At 33.8% G+C, this 15,494-nt stretch overlaps 2 pseudogenes; both read left to right on the top strand.

Moving 5' to 3' along the window:
• Window positions 1-3,705: 3,705 nt before the first annotated feature.
• LOC120147139 lies at window positions 3,706-6,119 on the top strand (annotated as a pseudogene).
• A 1,515-nt stretch (window positions 6,120-7,634) lies between these two features.
• LOC120147138 lies at window positions 7,635-14,831 on the top strand (annotated as a pseudogene).
• Window positions 14,832-15,494: the final 663 nt, after the last annotated feature.

Raw genomic sequence — 15,494 nt, 5'->3', positions numbered from 1 at the left:
ATTATTATAAGCTATATATATATAAATTATGTTTATGTGAAATATGTATATAAACTATGTATATAAACTATATATGTATAAACTATAAAAAGTATATAGTTTATAAAATATTATTTATATTAATATAGTATATATATATGTATATAAACTATATATGTATAAAGTATATAAAATATATAGTTTATATATTATAATTTATATTAATATATATATATATATATATTAAAGAAATACTATGCATAAACTTTATAAAGTAATAAATTATATAGTTTATAAAACCCTAAACCTTATACCCTAAAACATAAACCCTAAATCCTAAACTTTATAAACTATATATGTATAGACGCATTTGATAATTTATATATAGATTATATAAACAATAGTTTATATAAATTATATATGTAACATTAGCCTATAGTCTATAAACAATAGTTAATATATGTAACTTATAGACTTATAGTATATGTATACATGTAAACTATATATGTAACTTATAGAACATGTATGTATAAACTATGTATAGTATATATATATATAACCTATATATATAAACCATATAAAGTAAATTACTTATGTAGTTCATAGAAGTACTATGCATAAACTATATAAAGTAATAAAATATATAATTTATATAAACCCTAAACACTATGCATAAACAATAGTTAATATATGTAACATATAGTATATGTATACATGTAAACTATATATGTAACTTATAGTACGTGTATGTATAAACTATGTATAGTATATATAAACTATTTATATATAACCTATAGTATATGTATATATACAATCTATTTATATGTTATATAAACTATATATGTAACTTATAGTTTATAAATAGTAGTTTATATTAGTGTACTATATAGTTTATACTTTATAACCTATAGTATATAATTTATAAACTATAGTTTATATTAATGTACTATATAGTTTATATTAATGTTAATTATCTTAACTATAATTTATATTAATATAGTATATAGTTTATAAACTATACTATATTAATATTAATTATATTAACTATAGTTTATAAACTATACTATATAATTTATAACATATCGTTTATATTAATATTAATTTTATAGATTATATTTTATATTAATATTAATTACAAATTATAAACTATGTATAGGGCTTCTTCTCAGCTGGCTTTTCTCAGCTTTTGGTGCCATTGTTCTTCAGTTGTTGGGAATTGTTTGGTCTCTAGGAAAGAGAAGAATAAGAGTTTTTAATTCGCAGGAATAAAAGATTAGATGTTCGCGAGGGAACTTAGGCGGTATCAGTAGGCACTTTTGCTTGGGAACTTGGAAAATGCAGAGAAAAACTAGATTTAAGGGAATTTAATTGGCTATGGTGATGGATATATCACACCAATTCTCATACATTTTATCAAAAACTACAATGTTAAATTATTTCTTAATTATTTTAATTTTAATTTTTTAAGGAATTTAATATTAAGTGAAACCTTTGAAATTTGAGATTCAGTATTGTTTATTCCGTTTACATGTAACTTCTATTTATTAATTACTTATTATATTTATTATGTTTAACAGTAACTGAAACAAGTTTTTATTGATGTTTTTATTTTTTGTAAGATGCTTTAGTCTAAAGTAACACATCCTCATTTTGCTTGATATTTTTTCTGTTATTATAAACAATGTTAAATGCTTAATTATGTAAGGGTTTGGTAAAATCGGAAATGTTTGGCACTGTTGGCCATCGTATTGCCTTTGGTTTTATCGTTGACTGCATGTTTGTTTAATGCAGAAATATTGTGTTTATTATGTTTATCTGAAACAAATTTTAATTGATGCTTTTGTTTTTTGTAGGATGCTTCTGTCCAAAGTAACACGTTCTGATTTTGCTTAATATTAATTTTATTTTCATAAATAGTGTTGAATGTTTTATTATGTAAGGGTTTGGTAAAGTCGGGAATGTTTGGCATGTATTTCCTTTGGCTTTACCGCTGATTAAATGTTTGTTTAATGCAGAAAATCTGCCTTCTGTTGTTGTTACTGCTTGTTGCTGTTTGCTTCATGTTGTTGCCTTGTATTTTATTTTGTTGGTCTGACTTAAATAAATTGTTCAAACTGTCATTTTTTTAAATAGTTACTCATGTTAAATTATGTTGGTAGCTTTAAAAGTTGCCCGTAATTTAACAATGTTGCATCTATTTTGATATAAAAGCTCGATGAATAAATTTTTGGTAGCAAAGTTAGGCTTTTAGCCTTATAACATTTTTGTTATAAGATATGAGAGCTTAAAAGTTTTTAATTTTTTTTCATTTTATTGTATTGAACTTGAATTGACTCAAATGTAATTCAAATTTTATACTAAATGTTATTTAAATTATCATTATCAATTAAATTTATATTTTATATTATTTTTCATTTATTTTATAATTGTTAGATACTTTTTTGTACAAAAATTAAACGTTATAATTTATATTTATATTTTAGAGAATTAATCACGTTTAATATTAGCATTAAGTTATTATCAATTTAATTATTATTTTATTGCCAAAATTATTCATATTATTAATGTAAACCATTAATATATGTTACATAATAAATAATTTTATTATTAATATTATTTTTTTCTTTATATAAATTAAACTATATAATTTATATAAATTAAACTATATTAATTTTCCTTTTGCATTATTAATAATGTTTTATCTAATTTGCATTTAAATAATTTTATTATTTTATTAAATAATTTTATATAATAGGTTTATTTATCAATATAAGTATCATAATAAATATTTTATTATAATATTTAAAAAGTAATCATATTAATATTTTAATTACATCATAAGTTAAAAAACTGATAATTTATAAGATTTCTATGGTAATATATAAGTCAGGTAAATATCAGATCAAATCATTAACAAGTCGGATCATTTACAGGTCAAGTTAAAAACAAGTCAGGTTAAAAACAACTCAGGTTGAAAACAGGTCGGGTAATACCAGTTATTTACCAGGTCAATCTCGGGTTCGGGTTCATATAAGTCGGATGCAGTTCGAGTTCGGGTATCATATTTTCAGTTCAATTCGGGTTCAGGTCGTTCTTAGGTCGGATGCAGGTAGGGTTCGGATCCACAATTTCCAGATCCAAATCGGGTTCAGGTCAACACCAATTGCGACTTGAGTCGGTTTTGGATCACTACAGTACAGGTCAAAAACAATTTTAACTCAAGTCGATTTTAATCAGTTTTACAGGTTTGGTCAACGTTTTACAGCCCTATCTCTAATCTCACAGCACAAATGCCATTGATGCCCGAGGGGTCGCTTTATGCGGAATGGCTGCATGACTTGCATCGAGCCAGTCTCTTCCAACCAGGAAATTTGGGTCTTAATATCGGCTATCAGAAATTGTTGAAAGCCCAACAAATAGCAGGTTTCTGTATCTTCGGGCCACTGCAGCAAATCCTCTGTCCTTTCTTTGTCAGCTTGTGTTTTACATTTTTGTCCTGTTCTTTAACCATCTTGTCTGATAGGAAGCTTAAAAAAGTACCCCAAAAAATCTATCACATCCCGAAACGTATCCCTGTTGTAAAACCCAGCACCCAACTCCATAAAGGTGATCTCTTTAGCTATAATCTAATCTAAGGAAAACCCTGCAAATATATATATATATATATATATATATATATGAACAGAGAAAACATGGAGTGGTGCGTTTCGATGCTAAAGTTTGAACTTCATGCTCACCTCAATGGTTCAATTAGGAACTCTATTGTAAGCTTATATCCCTCTCTTTATATTTTAAGGTTTTCAATTTGTCTTTGCTATTATGAATTATGAACCTTAATTTAGTTGTGTTGTTGTCTTGACAGTGAACTTGCTAGAGCTTTGGGTGAAAAGGGTGTCATTGTTTTCTCAGATGTAGAGAATGTTATAATGAAAGGTATATATGTTTCTTCCTCTTCTTTTTTTTAATGCTTTAGTCATCTATTTTATTCTCAAGAACCCGAACTCGTTGTTTTTCGACATCATAGATCGAAATTCAAGTCGATAAGAGTGAGTTTAGCCACTTGAGTGAGGTTTGGGGTTGTAATTGTTTATTGATTGAATTATTCCTTTTGCACATTTAGGAAAACGGGGTTTGACTGTATTATGTTGTGTGTGTGTGTGTGTGTTAAAATAATGGTATTTGGGAACATTCCTATATGTTTTTTTCCCTTTATGTTCAGATGACCGTACTCTACATGAAGTGTTCAAGTTGTTTGACCTCATCCACATTCTCACTACCGATCACTCGACCATTACAAGGATTACGAAAGAAGTAATGAAGCTTTCAACTCGAAGATATCTTTTACTGTAATTCATCCGTGTTGACTCCTCTCATACTTTGTTGCTATTTCGACATTCAGGTCATTGAAGATTTTGCTTCCGAAAGTGTTGTATACCACGAGCTTAGAACAACTCCTAAGGTACTGGAATTTAAAAGTTTTAGTTTCATGGGGTGTAGTTTGCTTTTTTGAGCTAATGAAAGCATGGAAACATTGTGTAGAGAAATGATTCTATAGGAATGAGCAAACGTTCGTATATGGATGCCGTGATGGAGGGTTTAAGAGCTGTCAGTTCAGTCGATGTTGATTATTGTCCTACCGGATTGAAGACCGATACAGTTAATGGAACTACACGGAAGAAGATATATATTAGGTTTCTTCTCAGCATTGACCGTCGTGAGAGCACCGAAGCCGCCATGGAAACCGTAAGTTAAGATTGCAGTTTGTGGAAAGCTTGTTATTTGTTCTATAAATATAACTATATTTTGTTTTCTTAGGTTAAGCTTGCACTGGAAATGAGGGATTTAGGGTAGTCGGCATTGATCTCTTCGGAAACCCAATTGTTGGCAATTGGTACTCGTATGCAAACACTTTCTTCTTGTTTTCGCTGAATAGTTGGTCATGAATACTGTTAATTCTGTACTAGTTTACCCATGATGGTGTATTTTGAATTTTATTAGCATCTAATGTAGGGCTACGTTCTTGCCTGCGTTAAAGTTTGCTAGGGAGCAGGGTCTCTATATCACTCTTCACTGCGGAGAGGTGAACTTTCGTTCCTTCTTCTCGAAACTGTCAGACTACCAGCATGCTTTATAGTATTTGAAATAACACCTACTAGTTTACTTTCATATCTTAGTCTTGTAGGTACCTAACCAATAGGAAATCCAAGCAATGATAGACTTTCTTCCACATAGGATCGGTCATGGTTGTTGCTTCGACAAGGAAAACTGGAGAAAGTTGAAATCAGCAAAAATCTCCGTAAGATGTTTATCACTTAGTACATACGTTGATACCCGAATTTACCAGTTATTTGATAGATTGATTTGAGTTTGATATATCACTTAGTTCATAGGTGATAGGTTTATTTATTGCAGACCTGAACTTTTTTTGGTTTTTAGAATGTTAAGCGAGCTAAGATCTCCTTCTCTTTCGTTTCGTAAAAACCTTTTGCAGGTTGAGATTTGTTTGACGTCCAATATCAGGACGGAAACGATTTCTTCAATAGATATTCATCATTTCGGTCAGGCTTATATGCTTCCGTTTCAAATCTTTTAGTTGTTACTTTGCAAGTATATGTAATCAGAACTACTCTCGAAGGATTCAAGCATGTTTGCCTTTTTTGCTTCGTTCCGACATTTAGACGAATCCACTTTGTGAAATGGTATTGCAGTTGATCTATACAAGGCAAAACATCCTTCGACTCTCTGCACAGACGATTCCGGGGTTTTCTCCACCAGTCTTTCCGGGGAGTACGGTCTTGCATCCTCTGCATTCAGTAAGTGGAATATATAATTTGCATGTATGAAGGGTATAGAACAAATAATTTGTTTATGTGCCCATTGATGATTTACCCTGCTGCTGCTGCTGCTTTATTTCCCAGGTGTCGGAAAGACCGAAATGTTTCAGCATGCTGAAAATGCTATTGATTTCATAATTTCTGACGGAGTAAAGACAGATTTAAGAGCAACATTCGAAGCATCCGTACGGAAACTGGATTTCGTATCGATATTGTAAGCATAATTGTACTTTCCTACTGAATAACTTTATAGAGCAGTGGTAACATTGTTGATCCAATTTCAGTTGCAAGCAATTTGAGACCATGTTATATATGACTTAAGTTGTTATGATTGACATAGAATCTAATGTCTTTTTTCGATTATCTTCCATGTTCGTCTTACGAGCCATGGTTGGAGTTCGTGACTATCCCTTCTGATAACGTGTTCTCTCGTTGGGAGTACACGTGTCTTATTACTGTAACGGGCTCTGTTGTCGACTTGGTACCCAATGTCCACCTTCTCCTGGATGTTGCTTTCTATGATTGTTGAGATTCTAGTCGCAGGCCAGTTTCAGCTTCAGGACTTGGCCTTTATGCATGTCTCTAATTGAAATAGTAAAATGTTGAACATGAGCATTTGGGCAAAAGGGCTTATGCCGATTGCCGCCGACACTCTTTTTAACTTAAGCTTAGTCTTTCTTGGTGTCTTTTTTTTTTCTTTTTTAATTAAGTACAGATCTTATATTTAAGATAAATGTTTGGATTCAAATCCACACAAAATAAGACCACATAAACATCTCTGAATATTTGGTCAACTAGATTTTTGCATGACGTTGGTTTAAGTGTACGGATTGATGATTGGCTTATTGTGATTGGATTATTGTAATTGTCTTATCAAGTTGTTTACCATTTAAATCAACTCCTTAAATATTTAAAGGAATATTTTGATCATTTGATGTATTTAACATTGGTATTATACATGTGATAATGATATTAAATCAATAGGAAGTATCGTTACCCATGAGAGTATCAATATTATAAATAAAACTTCGGAGATATTGTGCCATTTTAATATCGATATTTGTATTGAGTATCAATATTACCACATATGGATACTTAAATCTTAGTATTGATACCAATTTAATTGAAATAGGGGTTTAATATTGATATCAATAGCTTGATTTGAAAGAAATTTCTTAAGTGGTCATTCAAATATGCAAGGCTTGTGATATGACCTCAGAGTTTTATTTTTTTGCATACGAGTCTCTATTGTGTTTGAATGACTCTAAATATTTAATTTGTCTGATTTTCAGTTAGATTTTATTTTAATCAGTCAATGTGATATTATCAGTCTGATTCTTCACTAGACCGGGTTGGAGGTGTTATAAAGTAAACATGCAATGCGAACTTTTTTTTAATGATAGGTAACGACAATAACCTACTGAAAATGAATTAAAAATTTAATAATTATTTTATAAATTTTGAAAATTTGATGATCAAAATAAAAATAATCTAAAAATACGGTGACCTATTTTTGGAGTTTACCCTTAAAACAAAGATGATCAAAATGAAATGTGATTTCAAATATGTAATCACCTTGTCCAAAAATCACCATCTGTTACTTCCCACGAGGGCAATCACATAATCATGAAAACAAAACTGGTTTATACGCCGTCGTTCCAGTTGACTGAGTGCATAGCCGCCTTAGCATGCGACGTCGTTTCCCATGGATATCTTCATTAAAAACGAATCCGACGAAGGGAAAAGAATAGACAAAGAAAACTGTGGCAAAGAAGGAGAAGAGCTGGTGCTTCAAAATTTCCTTTTTACTGTATTATTATTTATTCAAAGCTCTTTAATCTCTCTAAAAATCGAAACCCTAAGAAACGAACTTCGTTGTTGTTGTTGGTCCCTATTTCCTATTATGTGAAGAAAATTCAAATGTGAAGCATTGTGCCATCCGTCGGATCGGGATCAGAGTCCTCTCCCCGTTGCATTTGGACCGTCCAATCACAATGTCTTGGGGACTAGGATGGAAACGTCCTTCGGATATCTTCCGTTTATCTCTAAACTACGGATACGAACAATCCGCGGAAGATCTAAACGATGCAGCGCCGGTAAGTTCGTCCTTGTCTCCACCGGAATCGCCACCGCCGCAAGATCATAAAGAGCTTGGGTTTAGGATCGATCTGGATTGGGTAGCGGGGGGATGACGAGGATCAGGTGGCGATAAGGCTGCAATCTAAATTGATGGTGGCGCTTCCAGTGCCGCAAGATACGGTGTCGGTTGAACTGAGAGAGGCGGATAAAAATTCAGTTGGAGTGGAGATGAAGGTGGAGAAGAGGAGGGAGCCATTGCGGGCGGTTACGATGGTTAAGGCGGCCGGGTCGGGTCAGCAGAGTGATGGAGTCGGAGTTTTGGTTCGGTTGTTACGGTCGAATTTGGTTCCTTCTGGTGATAGTGGTCTGGTCGCTTGCGGTGACCATTGGAGAAGTATCACTTTGCTAAGCCTTTGCGGTTGTGGTTTAACGGTATCTTCTGTCATTTTCTTCTTCCTTTCTTCGCCTTTGTGTTTATGTTTTTTATTGGTCAAATGATTTTTTTGAGAAATGTGGCGCGATTGATCGCAAGGAAGTTCAAGTATGGACCTTGGTGAATTTTAACTTGTAATTGACATCTTTTTAACGAGAAGAAGACATTGGTATGAAAAATAGTTTGTGTGCGAAAGTCGAAGAACAAATCAGTATTATTAGTAGCAGTGCTTGAAATAAAGTTTTAGATGGAGATTAAAAATTTTGGACTCAGATCTATGAAGAAACTAGTCATGTTTCTTTTTCTCTGCTTCAGTAGTTTGACACTCATTGGTTGCATGCTTTCTGATACAGACACTGCCCGTTGAGCTAACTCAATTGCCTGTTCTGGAGAAACTATATCTTGATCACAACAAGCTCTCTGTGTTACCACCTGAGCTTGGTGAACTAAAAACCTTAAAAGTACTAAGGGTTGACAACAACATGCTTGTTTCTGTTCCTGGTAAGAATAATCCTGTTTTACATCTAAATCATGCTCCTGAGAGTTTTATTACTGTATCAAGTTGCAATCTTCATATAAGGAGGGATAACATTTGTTCTCATCATTTTATAAGGTCTAGACTGTTGCTTCCTCTGTTGCAAATTTTACCTTATTTTCTGTTGCTAATTTATGAGCAGCTGAGCTGAGACAGTGCGTCAGGCTGGTGGAACTATCATTGGAACATAACAAACTTGTCCGACCTCTTCTAGACTTCAGGTCATTTTTTGGTCAATCAACTTATTTCTTTAAGCTTGTGGGTTTATAGTTTCCTTTAGTCTAATGTTTTTCTCAAATTGGATGGCAGGGCTATGGCTGAGTTAGAAATTCTTAGGTTATTTGGTAATCCACTTGAATTTCTTCCTGAAATCTTGCCTTTACACAAGTTACGCCATTTGTCCCTTGCAAATATCAGGATTGTGGCTGATGAAAATATAAGATCGGTGAATGTGCAAATAGAGGTACAACCTACACATATTAGCTGTTTGTATGCTCATGCTTTCACATGAGCATGGATAAATCTATGATTAAAACTGCTTCTTGTGTTGTATTACAGATGGAGAATAGTTCTTATTTTGGTGCATCTAGATGCTCATGCTTTCACATGAGCATGGATAAATCTATGATTAAAACTGCTTCTTGTGTTGTATTACAGATGGAGAATAGTTCTTATTTTGGTGCATCTAGACACAAGCTGAGTGCCTTTTTCTCTCTCATATTCCGTTTTTCATCTTGTCATCACCCTTTGCTAGCCTCTGCATTGGTGAAGATAATAATGCAAGACGAGGGGAATCGTGCAGTTGTTGGTAAAGATGAGAATGCAGTGAGACAGCTCATAAGTATGATAAGTAGTGACAACCGACATGTGGTACACTGGAATTACTTTCATGTTATGAATAGCATCAGATATTCATTTTATGCAGTATCTTTATAGTTCTTATCTTGTGTCAGGTTGAACAAGCATGCTCTGCTCTATCAACTCTTGGTGGAGATGTTTCTGTGGCAATGCATTTGTTGAAATGTGACATCATGCAACCCATTGAAACTGTTTTGAAGTCCCCCGACCCTGTAGAACTGGTTTCTGTGCTACAAGTTGTGGTCACATTGGCCATTGGGTCAGATACTGTAGCTCAGAAGATGCTAACCAAGGATGTTTTGAGATCATTAAAAATACTTTGTGCCCATATAAACCCAGAGGTAATATCCTGATCTAAATTATTCTTTTATCAAATGTATGTATAACTAAACCTTTATATTTAATCAGGTGCAAAGGCTTGCTTTGTTAGCTGTCGGGAATTTGGCCTTCTGTCTGGAGAATCGCCGCATTCTTGTCACCTCTGAAAGCTTGAAGGAGCTTCTCATGAGACTGACTGTTACACCTGAACCACGTGTGAATAAAGCTGCAGCTCGTACATTGGCAATTCTTGGTATGTTTCTTCCATTTTGTTATTTAACCTCTATCGGGCATCTTTGTATCTTGGATCATCCAATTATGTTATTTTGCAGGAGAGAATGAATACTTGAGACGTGCTATTAGAGGAAGACAGATACCAAAACAAGGCCTACGGATACTCTCAATGGATGGTGCTTGGTTAGTTGTATGCTGCATAAATATTCTGTTTAAGAACACTTAATTTAGATTTCAATATGTTTATCAAATTCTAAATTGTTTTGAAGGAAAACTTGTTTTCGCTGAACCTGTGCCAAAGGATAATGAAGCTGCAACGTGGAGAGAGAAGTTGGATCTGCTTTATAAAAGTTCTTCACAGAGCTTCAGAGTTGTTGTACATGGATCTAAAGTATGAATTTTCCTTTTATGCAAATTTATGCTTTTGTCTTTGCTACTGCTGAGTTGCTTTCATCTTTTCCTTGAAAACTATGTTAATTGGACTCGCATGTGAGTGTCGTATATGGGCTTGATCAGATTTTTTTTCTTTTAAATATTTTTTTCCATCTACTTGGAGGATCCTTGGTGGATCATATTCTCATACCAATGTGTCGGACATGCGTACTTGAATAAAAACGAAGAGTCGGAGCAACATAGTTGAAAATGTATGTTTATGAATGTAGGAAGAGACATTAAATTAATTGAAAGTCTATGAGAACTTTTTGTGTTTCTCCAATATATTTTCAGGGTTTTTAGAGGATTTTATAATTTACTTTAAGGGTTGCTCATTCCATATATTGCCTTTAATTAATAAAACATGACAATCAATTCTGCTTATGGTATTATTGTTATTATTATCATTTTCAGAGGTGTTTTGCTATAGTAAAATATATAATTTAAATGAGCGTGTTTGTTTTACCTTTTGAAGCATCCTTCTCTTTTGACAAGATGATATAACATAGAATATTGCAGCACAGTGCAGATCAGTTTGAAAGGTTGCTAAAGGAAATGTGTGCTGATGAGGATGGAGACCTACTAATTGAATCTGCTGTGAAAAATATTCCTAAAGTTTTCGTTGTGTCGACTTTGGTGAGCGTAATGCCAGCTCAACCATTTATATTCCGTAATTATCAGGTTTGTGGTCAAGAATTCCTTGTTCTATCATGTAATATGAACTCTAATTGGGTTCAAGTATTATATTTCTCACGTTGATATCTGTACAATAATTTATAATCCATTTCAGTAATATTTTGGTAGCTCTAAGAGTTTGTTTACACATTTATATATTTCTTGATGTGCAGTATCCTGTAGGAACGCCAGAGGTGCCACTTGCAATATCAGAAAGTTCAGGAATTACCATTCTAGGATCTCCAAATACAGGTGCTCAAGTTGGCTACAAACGAAGTGCTTTTATAGGAAGTTGTAAACACCATATATGGCAAGCTATAAGAGCTTCTTCTGCTGCCCCATATTATCTTGATGATTTCTCAGATGGTATTTTTCTTCTGCTTGCTTAATTATCTTATTAAGAATGTCTGAACTTAACCTTGAAGTGCTTTTATAGGAAGTTGTAAACACCATATATGGCAAGCTATAAGAGCTTCTTCTGCTGCCCCATATTATCTTGATGATTTCTCAGATGGTATTTTCCTTCTGCTTGCTTAATTATCTTATTAAGAATGTCTGAACTTAACCTTCATATTATTTTATATTATTTCTTACCTATTATGTAGATGTATACCGGTGGCAAGATGGTGCTATAGTGGCAAACAATCCAACTATCTTTTCCATAAGAGAAGCACAACTTTTATGGCCCGATACAAAAATTGACTGTATAGTTTCAATTGGCTGTGGTTCCGTGCCTGCAAAGGTAACTGCGCTATTTTTTTTATTTTTCCAACATAAGTAATTTCTGGCTTCAAGTGGCTGTAAACTATTCCTAGTACCAAGACTATTTTAATTGCAAATCCTCATTGTGTAAATTCATGCAAAATAACAGGAAACTGCTTAAGTGCTTTTTATGACATTCCAAGTTTAATATGTTTCTAAACGGTTCTTATATTTTTGACTAATTGGAGAATAAAAATATAGAGATTTTATTTTTTGTAGTTACCTTTTCATTCCATTACTTCTTTCCATGGATTTATGAGTATCTCTTCTGTTGTAGGCACGCAAAGGTGGTTGGCGTTATCTAGATACTGGGCAAGTGCTGATTGAGAGTGCATGCTCTGTGGACCGAACTGAGGAAGCTTTGAGTACATTAATACCTATGCTTCCTGAGATTCAATATTTCAGGTTTAATCCAGGTATTTTATCCTTTCGGTTCCTTGATGAGGCTTGGAGTTTGCAACCCTGGTTAATGTCTCCACTGTCCACTTTCTTCATCCAACCATGTTTTTTTTTCTAGAAAAAGGAAATATCATCTTGGAATGCAATAACTTGCAATATTTCCTAAGTTCAATAACTTTGAAGTCCTCAATGTTTTATGGTTGCTCTTGCAGTTGATGAACGTTGTGACATGGAGCTGGATGAGACTGATCCAACAATTTGGATGAAGTTGGAAGCTTGTGTAAAGGACTACATCGAAAACAATTCTCAGGCCTTGAAGAATGCATGCGAAAGACTTCTTCTGCCCTTTGCACATGATGAGAAGTGGACAGAGAATTTGAAATCTCAACAGTTTGCCAGCGCAAAGGTGCCAAATGCAGGTATTATGCCTTGCTTTGAATAGTTTTCATATATTCTAGCGTTCCAGGTTCTCTGCTGAATCTTTTTAATTTATTTTGTGTTAAGCTGTACTAGATGAGAATAGCCCTTCATTAGGTTGGAGGCGAAATGTACTACTTGTTGAAGCTTTGCATAGTCCTGATTCAGGAAGAATTGTGCAGCATGCTCGTGCACTTGAGTCATTTTGTGCTCGAACTGGAATTAGATTATCTCTTTTGCACGACATATCTGGACTTTCGAAGACATTACCAGCAACAACATTTCCAACACCATTTACCTCTCCTCTGATTACTGGAAGTTTTCCTTCAAGCCCCCTTTTATTCAGTACTGATGCTGGCATGCAGAGGCTTGGTAGAATTGACACGGTCCCACCTTTAAGCTTGGATGATTTACAGTCTTCAAAGACAGCTACATCACCCCCAACTTCTCCTGCCCCCAGGAAGCTTTCTTTACTTTTACGGTCATTGCATGAGAAGTTACAGAATCTACCACAAGTGGGCCTTATACATTTGGCCCTTCAAAATGACTCAGTTGGCTCAGTATTAAGGTCTGGAAGACCCTCTATTTGATGTAATTACTTTTGGGTGTAGCTTTTTCTGCTTCCTAACCTGCTTGATGCTTCTTTTCTGCAGCTGGCAAAATGACGTGTTTGTTGTGGCTGAACCTGGAGAACTGGCTGATAAGTTTCTGCAAAGCGTTAAGTTGAGCATGTTGTCAGTATTGCAGAGCCAGCGTCGGAAGTGTGTATCACCTTTCTCCAATGTTACAACTATTTCTGATTTGATCCGCTGTAAACCATACTTCCAAGTCGGAAACATTGGCCATAGATATATTGGACGCCAAACCCAAGTGTGCATTCATTTCACATTTGCTCTCCGTGTCTTGGTTGTTAGTTCTGTGTTTATCAAATCTAATGAACCTGTATTGTTATTTTCTTGACATCTTTTAAAGGTCATGGAAGATGATATTGAAATCGGGGCATACATGTTCCGTCGTACAGTCCCTTCTTTGCACATGACACCTGATGATGTTCGTTGGATGGTACGTATGTCGCTCCCTCAATTATCTGATTTATGTATACGTCTCCCTCAGTTTTATATTATTTTATTTATGTTCTCTATTGATCATGAACCTTGATTCCTGATCGAAAATTTGTTTACGTGGGGTTGATACCTGGTTGAAAAATGTTAGGTTGGAGCTTGGAGGGATAGGATCATAATCTGCACCGGCACCTACGGTCCCAATGCAAATTTGATCAAGGCCTTTCTAGATTCCGGGGCCAAAGCTGTTATATGCCCTGCAGCTGAGCCCCATGACGTGTCCGTTAATATAACAGGAGAATATAATGATATGGAAAATGGGAGGTTCGAGATTGGGAAGGAAGATGCCGAAGATGAAGAGGCTGAGCTTGAACATACGAGTCCGAGTGACTGGGATAGTGACATGGAGAAGGATGAGGACCTTCCTACGGGTTTTGGGGATGAAGAAGAGGAACTATCAAGGTTCGTTTGCCATCTGTACGATTTGATATTCTGTGAAGGCGCAAGAATCGACGTCGCCCTCAAAAACGCGCTCGCCTCCAATCGGAAGCTAAGGTATTGCTGTCACCTTCCCAATGTGAAATAGCTTGTCGAATAAATCCCATAAACATTACAATAAAAAGGGAGCGAGAGTATACCATGCGTATGAATAATTATCAAAAAAAAGGAAAAAAAGTGGGGGGCACCATTGGTTTTGGGGCATATACAAGTAAAACCATTCAATAGATGAACAAAGAGCAAAATATTTACATTATTTTTACCGGGAAGATGTAGAAATTTAAAATTCTTCATGGGATTGGCTAATGTTGTGTATGAGGGCCCATGGCCTGTGGTCTCTCTTAGTTCTTTTTCTAATATTTGTTTAATCTATAAATTTTGGGATCGGATTTTTGTATTTTTTTTATAATATTTGAATCTAAACTAGCACAGCATTTTTAGAATTTAAAATCCTTTATCATTTACATTAAGTATAAATATTACTATTTAAACTCAAATTAACATTATCTTATTGTTTTGAATTGAATAAATAGAAGTCATGTATATGCATGGTTCCATTTTTTTATTGTAATCAGATATCTAAATTTTTAATGGTGCAGTTAGGGATTTGATTTTTAATGATGTAATTAGTTTGTCCTATTTAGTGTAATTAGGTACTTAATATTATTTTATTTGTATATGTTCACTGTTGATTAGTTTATATTTATAATTTTAATAGCTTTAGTTAAAGCCTTAAAGGGGTGTGTTATAAGGATTTTTTGTAATTTGTAAATACATAGATAATGAATTTAAATATTCATATATGGATTCATCATAGCTGACAAGAAAAGGTAAAAGTGGACTTGTAAATGAATTCGGTTATTTAAATCCCATGCTAAACTCTGATAAATAAATTAATATCCATTTTAATTGCGTGGTATTCGTAAAAAGTAAATGAAATATTTATGAATATTCACTCACACACTATTTATTACTATCAC

This window comes from Hibiscus syriacus, unplaced genomic scaffold, assembly GCF_006381635.1.
Source record: "Hibiscus syriacus cultivar Baekdansim isolate YM2019G1 unplaced genomic scaffold, ASM638163v2 tig00110933_pilon, whole genome shotgun sequence".
Lineage (NCBI taxonomy): Eukaryota > Viridiplantae > Streptophyta > Magnoliopsida > Malvales > Malvaceae > Hibiscus > Hibiscus syriacus.
This window is presented reverse-complemented; position numbering and strand designations above follow the sequence as displayed.